Genomic DNA, 16,708 nt, shown 5'->3' with positions numbered 1-16,708 from the left:
ATAATATAAGAGAATATATTATGAAATAATAGAGATAAAAATGATATTTCATCATCCCACATTTAAAAATATAATGTGAATCTCTGAAATAACTAGTCTGAAGATCTTAACAAGTCTCAAATACAGAATATCTGATAAAAGGAAATAAGGCACACAGCCTTTATAACTTCTAGAACATAACTCTCAAATGTCTAAAAAAAATATCTATAGTGGAGCTCTAAAAATAAAACTACAAATGAAAGATGGACGCTAATAAGTATCGCCATCAACCCGCGACTCTCTGTGCACCTGGCTTGTTACCTGAAATAGGAGGGGACAACGAGCGTCAAAGCGCTAGCGAGCAACATCACAACCAACCCCAAGGGAGAGGGCTCATTACATATAGAAAATATAGTTAATACATATATACATGAAATCATTGATCCTAACAATAAGAGGATTTTAGTATTTAGGAAATTACAACACAAGCATAGGTACGTCGAGCGAAATAATCCAAACAAGTAAACCCTCATGTATATACCTTGTATCTCAAATTGTAAATCCCTAAATACCAAACCCAATATCTAAAACAGGAACAATAATATAAAAAAGACTAACCCATCTCAGAACTCAAATACCATATCATGTCAAAACCCACATAAGTGTCATGTCCAGCCTATGTAAGTGTAAGTGTCATACTTAATGTTTAACCAAGTGTCCAACACATGGACTAAGACTAGGTGTAGTGGATGCCCAACACATGGACTGCATATATAAATTATCCAACACATGGACTGAATGATGAATGTCCAACACATGAACTGAATATAATGAATGTCCAACACATGGACTGAATATGATGAATGTCCAACACATGGACTGCACATAATAATTGCCCAACACATGGTCTGAATAAAATGTGTAGAATATCGATGAGATATATGAAAAGGATGCATATACACTAATTTCACACGTGTCTCAGTGTGCAAATCTAAACTCATGTCTGCAAGCCATCTCACATATGAAGATATATAATAAACAATAATTTATAACGCCAAATATTTGAGGCGACTCCTCGTTCACATTAAAGCACACCACAAAAGTAAACATGCACAAACTGTGCCAGCGATCAACCGAAACAGGCAGAAACCCTTCACAGGTTTCTGTCTGCTTCGAAACAAATCTAGAAGTGACATCATTATTTTCCAAGCATAATATTACTAATATCAACATATATGAAATAACATGAAATGAAATATTAGCATGTAAATATATCGTCGAAATCCTAAATATTTATATACACATGTTTAAATGTTTTAAAAAGCAAAAAAAAAAACTTATGATTTAATTCATGATTAATAAATTTTAGCTCTAGATCTTTATTACCCAAAATGTTGGTGGACTTTTGACAAACTGAAACACAAGATTTTTCGCATCATATGCTATAAAGAACATCTTTTTTTATACTCAAATATACGTTTTAGGCTCAACAAAAACTCATTAAAATCATTAGAAAACTTTTAAGAACATGGGGTAGGGCTAGGTGAGATGTTACTCGCCTGAGGAGTGTTGATGAACTCCTAAAAACATGTGAGAATGATCCCTCGATGCCAAACGCCGCAAATCTCGCCTTCTCCTCGCTTTCGCCTCATGAAACTTCCCCGAGAACACAAGTTTAGGGATAGGGTTTGAGAGAGGAGGAGAGGGGCTGCTAGGGTTTGGAATACAGGAGAAAAAAGGTATTTTTCATGTTTAAATATGTGTACATATGACAGCAAACCCGAAAACTACAGCCAAAAATCCGAAACCCAAAACTGGAAAACCCAGTCTGACTAGAAACATACTCTTCGGTATTTTGGCTGTAACTTTCGTATCCGACCTCGGAATGAGGTGATTAAAGATTTTTTGGAAATATGCTGATAAGATATCTACAACTTTGAGCTTTTAAGTTTTTCCATATTCACAACATATCAGTGTATATAGTATAAAATCTCTCCACTGGTCATAAATTTCCAGATTTACACATCGAGAATGATTTGTGCATTTGCTCTTATATATACATATATATATTGATTTGATCTCAAATCAATTCCTAGCATACTCAAACATCATAATATATTATTTATAAATATATAAATATTTATTATTATTTATCATAAAATATTTAAATTTTTGGGGTTTTACATTCTTCCCCTCTTAAAAGAATTTCGTCCTCGAAATTCAGAAATCATACTTAACTAAAAGATAGTATTAGAAAGCATGTCGAGGGTGAAATCCAACCCGCACATACACCTCTCGTAATATTAAACTCTTAATAAGCATATAGGGATATTTATACTTAACAATCCAGAATGACTATATTTCCACCCAACCCTTAACCAAATAGAACTAGTATGTCGGGCGGAAAATCCAAACAAGGTACCCCCCATATATATACCATATATTCCAAAAAATTAAGAATTAAGCAGAAATATCCTTATTCTAGCGTTAAATCTAAATATAACCATATAAATAATCACACACATTAATCAATCCACTTCCTCAATAGGTGCAGGTAGTCGCGCTGCATAACATCTTCGTGCTCCCGAGAATCATCCTCGATGTCTACACTTAACCATCTAAAATGTAAATACCCCCACTTAACCCTTAACTAAATGGAATAAGTACATCAAGCAAAAAATTCAAACAAGGAATCCCTTATATATATATCATGTGTTCCGAGTATTTAGGAGTTAAGTGTTAATACCCTCATTTTAGTGTTAAGTATAAATATCATCATACATGTAATCCATAAGTCATAAATAAGTCATATAAAAATTTAATTTACCTGTTCAAACATGTGTGGGTAGTCGCGACGCATGTCCTCTTCGCGCTCCCAAGAAATCTCCTCAACGCCTCTTCGGTTACACTGAACTTTCACCAAAGGAATTACATTGTTTCTAAGTCTCTTGTCCTCTTTGGCAAGTATACCAACTAGAATCTCAATAGTAGTCAAATCATCCTAAATCTTAATCTCTGGTGCAACCAACACTCACTGTTGCTCCTCATCATATAAGTGCTTCTTGAGTATAGAAACTTGAAATATATTGTGTATACTAGACATCGATGCTGGAAAATCTAGTCCGTATGATACAGCTCCAATGCGCTCCAACATCTAGAAAGGTCTAATATACCTTGATGCAAGCTTCCCCGTCTTCCGAATCGCTGAACGTCTTCCATAGGCGATACCTTCAGCATAACTGAATCTCCAACCTGAAACTCTAAAGGTCTTCGTCTCTTATTTGCATAGCTCTTTTGCTGACTCTGAGCGGCTAGAATCCTCTCTCTAATCGATGCTATCTTCTCAGTAGTCTGTCTCACAAGCTCTGGTCTAAGAATTAAGTTATCCTCCGGCTTTGCCCAACATATCGGTGATTTACAAGGTCTTCCGTACAATGTCTCATACGGGACCATACCGATTGTCGCTTGATAGCTATTGTTATAAGAGAACTCTATCAGTGGAATATGATCTTCCCAGCTGTCTTGAAAGTCAATGATATAGGCCCGTAACAACACCTGGTTTACTCTCTCCGTCTGACCATCCGTCTGCAGGGAGGAATACACTGCTGTATGATAGTTTGCTACTAAATGAATCCAGGAAACTTCTCCAAAAGTGCAAAGTGAATACGGAACCTTGATCAGATACAATCGTGTCTGGAACTCCATAAAGTCGAACTATTCCTCGAATAAATGTCCTCACATACGTCTCAGCTGTATACATAGTCTTCACTAGAATAAAACTGTGCTGACTTCGTTAGTCTATCCACTATCATCCAAACAGGATCATTCTCTTTCTTCAACTTCGACAACCCTATAATAAAGTCCATATAAATGTCCGCCCACTTCCATTCTGGAATGGATAAAGGCTGAAGTGTTCCTACCGGTCTCTGATGTTCTGCCTTCACTTGCTGATAGGTAAAACACTTAGCCACATACTCTGCAATCTCTCTATGCATACCACTCCACCAGAAGTATCTCTTTAGGTCCTTGTACATCTTTGTTGTCCAGCCTTCCCCGGATGATACCGAATCGTGAACTCATAGTCCTTGATACTCTCAATCCACCGATGTTGTCTCTGGTTAAGTTCCTTCTAGAAAAAAAGATACTTCAGACTCTGATGGTTTGTGAACAACTCAAACTGAACTCCATACAAATAATATCTTCATGACTTTAGTACAAATACCACTGATGTTAACTCCAAATCATGAGTGGGATAGTTCTGCTCGTGCACCCTCAACTGTCATGAGATATACGCTACTCCTCTCTGAGTCTACATCAGTACGCCTCCTAAACCTGCCAATGATGGATCTGTGTAGACCACAAATATCCCGTTGCTGCTCAGAATAGTCAAAACTGGCGTTGTAGTTAACTTAGCCTTCAAGGTATCAAATACCTTCTGACACTCCACGCTCTAAATAAACTGTACACCCTTCTTCGTAAGGTGTGTAAGTAACGTCAAAATCTTCGAGAAGTCCTGGATGAACTTCCTACAATAGCCGGCTAACCCCAAAAAGCTACGAATTTCGATAACCGTCTTCGGCGGTTCCCAATCAAGCACTGCTGAAACCTTAACTGGATCCACTGCTATACCCTCTCTGCTGACCACGTGGCCAAGAAATCTGACCTTAGAAATCTAAAACTTGCACTTGCTAAATTTAGAATATAGCTGATGCTCTCGCAAGGTCTGCAAAGCCAAACGTAGGTGTTGTTCATGTTCTGCCTCCGATCTCGAATAAATGAGAATATCATCGATAAAAATAATCACAAACTGATCCAAGAAGAACTACAGCAAAAAACCCAAAACCCGAAACTGGAAAACCCAGTCTGACTAGAAACATACTCTTTGGTATTTTGCCTATAACTTTCGTATCCGACCTCGGAATGAGGTGATTAAAGATTTTAAGGAAATCTACTGAAGATATCTACAACTTTGGTCTTTTAAGTTTTTCCATATTCACAATGTATCATTGTGTAAAATGTAAAATCTCTCCACTGATCATAAATTTCCAGATTTACACATCGAGCATGATTTGTGCATTTGCTCTTATATATATACATATATACATTGAATTGATCTCAAATAAATTCCTAGCATACTCAAACATCATAATATATTATTTATAAATATATAACATATTTATTATTATTTATCACAAAATATTTAAATTTTTGGGGTTTTACATTCTTCCCCCTTAAAAGATGACTAGGAAAATAATATTCGATATTTTGATCATAACTTTCACGTACTACCTCGGAATGAGGTGATCTAAGACTTGTTGAAAGCTCTTAAAGATACCTACAAATTTTGCCTTTTAAGTTTTTCTAAATTCCAACTACATATATAAGAAAAATATAAAATCTCTTCACTGGTCATAAATTTTCAGATTTATACATCGAGCATGAATTGTGCATTTGCTCTTATATATATACATATATACATTGAATTGATCTCAAATAAATTCCTAGCATACTCAAACATCATAATATATTATTTATAAATATATAACATATTTATTATTATTTATCACAAAATATTCAAATTGTTTGGGGTTTTACAGCCTGCCAAAAGAGAGACCCCGCCTGTTGACCTTCCGCGCTCACCATAAGATCTCGACATCGCCTGAAGTCTACGACATCGACTTTGCCTATAAGGCCTCATCCTTGAGCTCGCCTGCAACTAGTCGAGTCCACCTGCACTCGACTTTAGATCTCGCCAGACAGCACCTACCTCGAACTCACCCGCAACCAACCTCGCCTGAAGTCGTCTCGCCTGTGGGTCTTCTTCGAGCTAGCCTGAGCTTCGTCGGGGTCGCCTGAAGCTCGCCGGAGGAGCTCGTCACCAACCAGGTTTAGGTTACATCCCAGTTTCTAACAATCTCCCACTTGGAGACCAAACTGTCGTCAGCAAGCTCTCTTTACAAATATCTTCTCCAATGTGGCTCTGCCCTCATCTCTTACATATGAAGGCCGACTGAAGTTACGCACAACTCTAGTTTTTGAATAATCACTGCTTTAGTCAATATATCTGCAGGATTTTGGCTCCCCAAAATCTTCTCCAACTGTAACTTCTCATCCTCAATCATCGAGCGTATGAAGTAGTAACGTAACTCGATGTGCTTCGTTCTAGCATGAAATACTGGGTTCTTGGTAAGGTGTATAGCACTCTGGCTATCACAATAAAAAACTTTGTTCCCCAGTTTTAGACCCAACTCTTCCAGACACCCGGTTAACCAAATCATCTCGTTGATCGCCTTGATCACTACGACATACTCTGCCTCAGTTGTGGACAATGTCACAATATTTTGTAAATGTGAGACCCAGCTCACTACTGTCGACCCTAAAGTATAAACATACCCCGTAGTGCTTCACCTTGTATCATGATCACCGGTAAAATCTGCATCCATGTATCCTTACAGTACCTACTCCTTTCTCCCGAAACACAGTGGCATAATCATAGTCCCTCTCAGATATCGTATTATCCACTTCACGGCCTCTCAATGTTGCTTCCCTGGGTTGCTTGCAAAACTTCTCACAACTCCCACTGCATGGGCAATATCCGGCCTCGTGCAAACCATTGCGTACATCAGACTACCAATGGTTGATGAATACAGCACCTTCCTCATATGCTCCTTCTCTGCGTCAGTCTTGAGTGATTGTTCACCAAATAACTTAAACTGGCTTCCAAGGGGTATACTAACGACCTTAGCATTCTGCATATTGAATCTCTGAAGTACTTTCTCAATGTATTCAAACTGACTCAACTCCAGCGTCCCCTCAGCCGCATCTCGACTGATCCGCATCCCTAGAATCTGCTTTGCTGCACCCAGATCCTTCATGGCAAACTCCTTTGCTAACCGCTTCTTCAGTTTGTTTATCTCCTGTAAACACGATCCTGCAACTAACATGTCATCAACGTATAGTAATAACACAATATAGCTAGACTCGAACCTCTTGAAGTAACAACAATGATCTGAATTGCATCTGCCATAGCCATTGCTCTGCATGAAGTTATCAAACTTCGTATACTACTGTCTTGGGGCCTGTTTCAATCCGTATAAGCTCTTCTTGAGCTTACACATCATCTCTTCCTTTCCTTCCTCAATGAATCTAACAGGTTGCTTCATGTAGATTTCTTCATCCAAGTCGCCATGAAGAAAGGCAGTCTTCACATCTAACTGCTTAAGGTAGAGATTTTCAGCAGCTACCAAGATCAATACCATCCTGATGGTTGTGAGCTTCATAACGGGGAAAAATATCTCCGTATAATCCACTCCTTCCCACAGTTGGAACCCCTTCATGACTAGTCTGACCTTATATCTCTTCCTTCCATCACTCTTCTGCTTGACTCGGTAAACCCACTTATTATGTAAGGTATTCTTCTGCGTAGGTAGCTGGGCTAACTCCCATGTCTCGTTCAAGTGGAGAGAATTCATCTCTTCTTGCATTGCATGCTCCTACTACTGAGATTTGCTCACTTGCATAGCCTCCTCATAGCATTCTGGTTCTCCGCTATCTGTCAAAAGTAGGTAGTCTAGTGACAAGAGATACCCTGGATGACCTTCTAAGCTCCTCGCCCTGGGTAGTTGGTTCTACACCTGGAGTCTCCTCCGTTCTTCAGTCAGAATTGACATCGTCTCCCCCATCTGGAAGTTCTTCCAAGTCCATGTACTCGAATGCACCCGCATCCGTAGTGCTACTCCCACTGCTTTGGCCCGCCTTAGCATTGTCCCTGTCCTTGTACATCACTTTCTCATTGAATATGATGTATCGACTTCTGATGATCTTCATGTTCTTCTCATCCCAAAGACGATACCCGAACTCATCAATATTGTACCTAATGAATGTACACTTCAGTGACTTAGCTTTCAGCTTGTCCCTGACATGATCACTGATATGGACATATGCCACACAACCAAAGACTCTCAAGTGTGAGAGATTAACTTTCTTACCACTCCAAACCTCTTCCGGAATCCCAAAGTTCAATAGAACTGATGGCCCGAGATTTATCAAGTATGCTGCTATATGCACCGCATCCGTCCAAAAAGTTTTTGGTAGATCTGCATGTAGACGTATGCTCCTCGCACGCTCTGTCAGCGTTCTGTTCATTCTTTCTTGACTTAGCTTTCAGCTTGTCCCTGACATGATCACTGATATGGACATATGCCACACAACCAAAGACTCTCAAGTGTGAGAGATTAACTTTCTTACCACTCCAAACCTCTTCCGGAATCCCAAAGTTCAATAGAACTGATGGCCCGAGATTTATCAAGTATGCTGCTATATGCACCGCATCCGTCCAAAAAGTTTTTGGTAGATCTGCATGTAGACGTATGCTCCTCGCACGCTCTGTCAGCGTTCTGTTCATTCTTTCTACTACGCCGTTCTGTTACGGTGTCCCTGGAGTAGTCCTCTCCAAACGAATCCCGTTCAGAGCACAGAACTTCTTGAACTTCTCCAGTTCATATTCCCCACTATTGTCTGATCTCAGACACTTCACTTTGAGATTTGTTTTATTCTCCACCCTGGGTTTCCACTTCTTGAAGATGCTAAACACCTCTGACTTGTGCTTCATAAAATATACTCACACCTTCCTCTAGTGATCGTCGATAAAGGTGACATAGTATGCCAAACCGCTAAGAGAAGACACGCTAACTGGACCCCATACATCTGTATAAACAAGTTTTAGCTTGTGAGCTTTAGGTGGTCTTCCACCCTTTAGAAAACTAACTCTCTTCTGCTTCCTAAAGATGTAGTCTTCGCAAACACCGACTTCCACCGAATAGATGCCGGTTAGCTTTCCTTCTAAGTGAAGAATCTTCATATCCTTCTCACTCATATGTCCCAGCGTATTGTGCTATAGTTCTGCACTCTCCTTGCCTGCTGCAATTGTGAGGGTGTCACTCGCATGTGAAGTTAGGTAGAGGATACCGGTCTTGTTGCCACGGGCAACCACCATTGTACCATTGGAGATTTTCCACGAATCTCTGGTGAATGTTGTAACATAGCCTTCTGCTCCAAGCTGGCCAACCGAAATAAGATTCCTCTTCAGGTTCGGTACGTGTCTGACATTCTTCAAAGACCATTTGGAACCCTTTAACTATATTTGCATGTCGCCTCTTCCAATAACACTACAAGGTTCATTATCCCCCAAGTATACTTTTTCAAAGTCCCTTTCTACATAGTTCTAAAATAGCTTTCTATTAGCAGTGGCATAGAAAGAGGCTCCGGAATCAATGATCCATGAATCGGAATCGCTATCCATAGTGAGCATCAATGCATCTTGCACAATATGAGCCTCCTGCTCATTTTTATCCTTCTTCGGTGCTTTACAGGTTGAAGATATATGACCCTCCTGACCGCAGTTCTAATATTTTCCTTTGATAGGTCTTACCTTCGAGTTTGACCTCTTCTTCTTCGACTTTGATCGATTCTTGTTTTGGTTCCCCCTATTATGGCTTCTGTCTCTCTGTTCGAGACTTAGGGTTGAACTTGAACCTTCTGATTCATTCTATTTTCTTCTAACCTCCTCGAATAGAATCATAGCCATCACTTCGTTCAGCTTTAACTTCTCCTTCCCAACCGAGTTGCTGATTGCGGTCACGCAACCTGCCTAACTATCCGGCAATTACGATAGTATCAATAGGGCCTGCATTTCGTCATCAAACTTGATGTCGACTGAGATAAGTTAATCAACAATCTCGTTGAACTCACTGAGATGCATCGTAAAGGAACATCCTTATGCCATCTTGAGGTTGAATAGTGTCTTGACAAGATGCACCTTATTTGTAGCTGACGGTTGCTCGTACATCGTTGTGAGTGCTTCCATAAGCCTAACAGTCATCTTCTCCATTAATATATTGTGTGCTATAGATTTTGCGAGGGTCAATCGGACCTGCCCTAAGGCTTTTCAATCTAATATTTCCCAGTCCTCGTCGGATTCTTCTTTCTTCTACCCTTTTGTTTTACTCATCAAACAACGGTAAAGATTCTTCTGGTACAGATAGTCCTCCATCTGTGACTTCTAATAGACGAAGTCTGATCTGTCAAACTTCTCAATTTTAGATTTGCCTTCTTCTACCATTTTTTACGCACACAGATCTGAACAAGGGCTCTGATACTAGTTGTTAGGAAATATCAGATACGTTCTAATACCCATTGTTGGGGATTCAAGCTACCAAATATTGGTACAACTGTTCCTTAGCTATTCGACCACCTGTTAAATATGAACCCTTTGCAGAATTTACCCTACCGGATCTTGTGTTAAGGAATAGAAAAAAAGAAATCACAATAAATCCAAAAATAACAAGAATAGAGAACACCGAGTTTTAACGAGGTTCGGCAACTTGCCTACATCTTCAGAAGCCACACAAATAATTTTCTTTATATTTAAAGAAGATTACAAAGCTTGTAAAAGAGTAGATCTTAACTTGAAATCTCTCAAAAGAAGTAAAGAGAAAAACTATATGTTGCTCTTACAAAAAGCGCGAGATTTTACAATAGTAAAATCTCCTCTCTCATAAAATCGCTATAGGCATTAATCCTCTCCAATAACTGAGATTTTCAACTTGAAAACCTCGTGCTCAGGCGCCACCAAGAAGTCGCTGAGAAGAAAAATTGGAGAGAGAGGGGGAGAGAGAGAGAGAGCGCTAATTTCTCGTGCTCATGGGTTTCCCTTAAATAAGGAAACCCTAGGCCCAAAAATCATTAGGATCCAACTGGATCCAACTCAGGCGTGCAGGCGAGTTCCGTGCTCCCAAAACAAGCGACTTCCAGATCCGCCCTTCAAGACTTCACCTGCCAAAAGAGAGACCCTGCCTGTTGACCTTCCGCGCTCGCAAGAAGATCTCGACATCAACCTCGCCTTTAAGGCCTCGTCCTCGAACTCGCCCTCAACCAACCTTGCCTGAAGTCGTCTCACCGGCGGGTCTTCTTTGAGCTCGCTTGAGCTTCATCGGGGTCGCCTGAAGCTTGCCGGAGGAGCTCATTGCCAACCAGGTTTGGGCTACATCCTAGTTTCCAACAAAGAGATATTTTTATGGTAGCATGAAATAACTCGGCTTATGATTCTAAGGTTCTTATGTTGTAATTAGATGCTAATTTATATCTAATTCTAAATACTAACTAATTGATACTCATATTTTCAAACATCATTTATCAGATTAATTATTATATAAAGGCTATTGTCCTCGTGGGAGTTATAACAATAATTGGACAAATTTTCAAAACAAACTCTTTTGTAAATTTATTCACAAAAAAACAACTCATTTCTCTTTTATTTGTAAAAACCGACATGGTTTCAGCCTCAGCGCTGATTCCGAAACTTCACGGGAGTTGAACTCCCGTGAAGTTTAGCAGCTTTTAATTAAGCTGCTAAACTTCACGGGAGTTCAACTCTCGTGAAGTTTCACAGTTCAAAAATTTTGTTTTTAAACTAAGAAACTTCACGGGAGTTCAACTCCCGTGAAGTTTAGCAGCTTAATTAAAAACTGCTAAACTTCACGAGAGTTCAACTCCCATGAAGTTTTAAAATTTTTTTGTAAAAACCGACATGGTTTCAGCGCTAAGACTGAAACCATGTCGGTTTTTAAAAATAAAAATTAAAGGGGTCGTTTTTTGGGAATAAAATTGCAAAAGGAATTGTTTTAAAAATTTGTCCAACAATAATTCTATAAGAAAAGCTAATTACTATAGCAGATAAGATTGAAAAACAAAATAAATTAATAAGGTAGGGCACTACTTTGCTATTATTAAAGTAATATAGGGATGTCTCTTTGAGCAAGAGCCAAACTCTGCTCAAAATGTTATTTTTCTACCTTAACCAAATATTGGATATCCGCATAACTAGAGTCAAGATTGAAAATAATATAAAATAATATATGTAGGGCACTAATTTTTTATGGAGTTCATAAACTACAAACTTTTAGTAATCAAGGATGAAGGGAGCAATTGAACATGTCACCAGTTTCATGGCGGCCACATGCTTTGCATATTTGCATGATTTATTTTCAGACTGATAGTGCTATAAAATATAAAAATAAAAATACTTTACGATTTAACTTGAACAAATTTCTTAGTCAAATCTATAAACTTCGAAACAAAGAAAGGTGAAAGTTGACCTCGCAAGATAAAAGGATTAGAGATCTAACTGATTAAAACATGAGACCTATACATCCCTACAACGGAAGAACCCAGCCTACAGATTAAATAACATCACTAATTTTCTCAAAAAAAAATAACATCAATAACAAATTAAAAAGCCATAATTCAATATTCAACCATTTGTACTATACTAATATATCATGTTACTGATGATTAGATTAATCATACAATACAATAAACAATCTAAAAAAGTATGATTTTCCATGCAGAAGTTTAGGGATTCTAGGATCCCAAAATTTAAACAACCTAAAAAAAGATTAATATTTACTACTTTCAAACAATTTAATATAATCTAATAAGAAGAAAATAACAAAGACATATAGCCGTTGAAGGAGATGAAAGTGCTATGAAAATTATTACAATTTCTTGATCTGAAAAAGAAAAGAACAAACGTACAAACATATAATATAATTAATTACTTTAAAATAATTTAATCTAATCTAATAAGAAGAAAAAAAATAAAGGCATAAACCTATTGAATGAGACCAAAGTGCTATGGAAATTATTGTAATTTATTAGCTTATATATTGGTATGTGATGTTGCATGTGAGAAGATAATAACTGTAAATAGAGTTCTATTTAAATAATATTAGTATAATTTCTTAAACTTTGAAATTATTACTACTCTGAAATTTTGGAACATTAAAGTGCAAATAAAATAACCCTTTTGAAGCAAGCCCGTACATAATGCTAGCTCTTCCTAATTCTAGAAGTATTAGGAATACGAAAGATGGGATTAATTAACCGATTGTCCTTCATATATAGATCATTAAGATTAGGGTTAATCTCTGCTTTAACTCATATCAATATCTCATCGAGCTTGCATTGATTACGCTGCCATTCATCAACCTCTCTTTTCCATATTTTTTTAACATGTCAAAGGGATTAGATTGGATTAGTAGTTGAGTTCAGATTTTGATTGGAAGTTAGTTAAACAAAAACCAAGGGATTAGATATTTGAGGTATATGGATTAGTATTTGAGTTCCAATGGTATTTTTGTCTACTATAATTTTTTTAAGCTCGTGCTTTTGAAAGTACTAGTTGGATTGCACGTGCAATGCACGTGGTAAATTTTTAAATTTATTAATTTAGTATTTATTCATTTCATTAAGATTTATTTAATTTAAACCATGTATCAACTATATGTATAGAATTTAAAAATTCAAACGGATTGATTAATAAAATTACATTTATGTATCAATTGTTTGATAAATAGATTGTTTGCATCCTTAACAATATAAAATAATAAACTATTTTATAAAAGATTTTTATTAGGTATACAATTGAGATTTAATCAACCAATACAAAACTATATACAGATGACAGTAGATGACCTATTTAATCATAATCATCCAATATAAAGATTAGTAAAATAGTAGCATCAATTTTTTTCCTTTAGTCCTACTTATTTCTATCTCCTCAAAAGAATTAATAGTCATACAACAAATAGTAGAGATAATAAATATTTCTATTTATTATTTGATATTTTGAGCTTTAAAAGTTTGAAATTAAAACAACAGTTCTATCATTGATAAAATCAATTGTACACAAAACCAAAGGAGGAAAACCATGATATTATAACATAAAAGAATTAGATATGTCTTTACAGTTATTGATCAGCTTTAATTGATATTTTATGTAGAGTTATCTCAGATTGCGCTCCAAAAAGTTTTTTATTATAATCTTATCACAGGTTAAAAACAATGATACTATAACTGTAGGCAAAGAGTAGGCATTGCTCAGATCCAGGCAACAACTATTTCTCCATGCGTTTTCAATTTCCTTTATTTTGAGTCAGGGTGTATTATAAAAGTTTGTATAACTGCTTGTTATACCATGGGATGCTATAGCAACTGTCAAAAGTAATAAACTGCAGAAGCAATCTCAAAGAATCGACTGGATCATCAATAGGGTACAGAAAGTATCAGTATATGCCTCAAATAAAATAGGTAGTCATGTCGAAGATTTATCTCCCTCGGAGTCCTTATTAGAAAAGACTATTCCCTCAATTGCTCTTGTTACAGTGGGTGAGGGTGCTTGGGCTGCTGGTGTAGTATTCAGCAGCCATGGTCTTATACTCACAAATGCTCATATTTTGGAACTATGGATATTTGGAAAAACATCTCTGCTAGGTTCAATGGACAAATATGCAGTCGCATCTTGTCATGCAAATTCTTTAGATTCTGTGACAAATGAGCATGAAGCATCATTCTTGAATTCAAATTATAGAAGCTATAGTAAAATATCAGTTTGTTTGTGTTTGCATTTTAATTATAAATACACATGAGAATAACTTTTGCAATCTGATTTCACTTAGATCAAGGAATATAATGATTTATCTAATAGCAACGAATTAACCATAACCATGTCTCAACTTCAACTTAACATGCTAGTTCTCATGGTTTTCAAACTCTACTATGTTTCATCTCTTATGTCGTAATACAAAATCTAGCATGTCAGTGATAGTGCAGACATCTTGCTCCAATTGCTTGATGTATGGATTGTTAAAGTTGTTCAAACCCATTAATATAATTTTCGATGAGTTAATTGCAAAGATAAAAAAGTATATATTCTAAATCATTTGTTAGTACAAATTTAGAGACTAATGGATATCAAACATCAGTTGCATCCCATGGCAATTTTTCATTTATAGAAAATAGGAAGAGCACTTAGCTTCCCCTATAGAATCATCCTGAGAGTAGTCCAAACACAGATACTGCACCGAGTGATAGTCGAGGCCTGTAATATCCTTGTCAAGAGAATTTACGGCATAATGTTGTAATAAATTTCTAAAAAAAAGTTGCACCTAAAAAAACAACCGAAGCAGTTGTTTCTTTAAAGCTTCAAGATAGCAAGGAGACAATATCACACTCTGATCAAAATGAAGGAATCGAAGAACAATTGAATCACGCGGAACATTCAACAAGAAATTCTGAACAATCTGGTGGCATGTCCACCTTCTACCAATATTTTCTTCTACTGAGTAATGGGTTGATTCATAACATGAACAATGTTTGCAATGTAATACTTCTCAACCTCCTCCTTAAGCATTTTATTGCTATATTTAAAACCTGAAAACCTTAAAGCTCCATCTTTCAGCAGAATCTTGAGTTTATCATGAAAGGTATCCATATACCTCAAATCACAAACCCTGATCCCATTACGGATAGTCTTACTTGAATAGCAAGGCCCGATTCCTCTTTTGGTAGTCCAGATGAAGGAGTTTGCAAGTTTAGCGTCTCATAGCCCATCTACATACCTGATACTGGAATAAGATTTGCATATTTTGTCCTGTAATAAAAACATTAAAATCAAAATAATCACGGTCTAAGGATTCTTTACCCACTTAAATATTTGTACCTTTTCTACGGATCAGGTGACATTCTGCGGCCAAAGAGAGCATCCTCAGTCTCAGTCTTTTTCTGTGCAGCAGTCCTCTACTTGTGCCTTGCATCTTTTGCAGTTGTATCAGCTCTCACTTTCTCCATCATTTTACTGAAACCAGGAATTGTCCTATCTAACTTGTACGCTCTATAGCTCAGGTTGTGAATGATTCAAAACATCCTCTGCATAAACAATTTGTATTTACTGTTAGTAGTTAATTTGCTTTATGAGAAGAAATCTAATAATATCAATGCCATTTAACGATTGCAAAGTGTAATTGAAATAACTTATCATACAGAACAATGAGAATAAGTTAATAACTGAGAGCTTAATCACCTTCATGACCTTAAGGCAAGAGGAATCTCGACTTGTAGCAAGGCAAGCGAGGATAACCAATCCGGAAACCACAGTAGAGGGCCAGAAGCAAAATCTTTCATGGTCGAGAAGTGAGAGGACAACTAAGTACCTCCACATCGGCATCCATATTTGTTGCTTTTAGATAGAACCTGCAACAGTGTTGCATCTCAATACCTACTTTCTTATAGCTCCCTCGATTTATAAAACAAAGGGGGAAATTGTTTTACCACAAGAAATTGTGCGTTGTGGGCAGCATGCACTTGAAATTGAGAACTTCTAGTACCAGCCATTCCATTGCAACTACTTCAGATCGAGCATTGACATTGTCTCAGCGAAGCATTTTAAGTTCATCAAATACACACAACTATTTGCTTGATGCTCCGAGAAATAGAAGAGTGATTCAGAGTCCCTTTACCAGTGTATCAAGCTTCTAACACTATTAAGAAATAAATCAACAACCATATAGACCATCAACAAGATGGCAGTCATGACATGGCCTGAAAATAGTGCATTTGAAAAGTGAAACTATACAAAAATATAAACTACTTTACTGGTAAGGTTTGTCCTATTGATGTAAACCTTCATTGTTCTTTAACTATGGCAAGAGGCTATTAGTACAGGGCCTATATAATTTTTATGCGTATTACTTTTAGTGAAGATCTTCTCATGCTGTCATACATTAACATGAAGTAAATAAGTTTAGTTTTTTACAAGTAGATATCTGATGGTACCCAAATACTTATACTAATCTATTCCTTAAGGAGTCGTGAAATTCAATAGGTTAATCTC

The 16,708-nt window shown here is 37.0% G+C and overlaps 1 long non-coding RNA gene across 1 annotated transcript; it reads right to left on the bottom strand.

Annotated features, from left to right (window-relative positions):
* Positions 15,061 to 16,309, bottom strand: LOC109844040. The gene is made up of 4 exons (XR_002247866.1): positions 16,147 to 16,309; positions 15,899 to 16,068; positions 15,539 to 15,744; positions 15,061 to 15,469 (listed from the first exon to the last, which is right to left on the bottom strand). It is a non-coding gene; the product is annotated as an uncharacterized LOC109844040 (long non-coding RNA).

Source organism: Asparagus officinalis, chromosome 5, assembly GCF_001876935.1.
Source record: "Asparagus officinalis chromosome 5, Aspof.V1, whole genome shotgun sequence".
In the NCBI taxonomy this organism is placed as follows: domain Eukaryota; kingdom Viridiplantae; phylum Streptophyta; class Magnoliopsida; order Asparagales; family Asparagaceae; genus Asparagus; species Asparagus officinalis.
The sequence above is the reverse complement of the archived record's forward strand: the minus strand, read 5'-3'. Positions and strand labels throughout refer to the sequence as shown.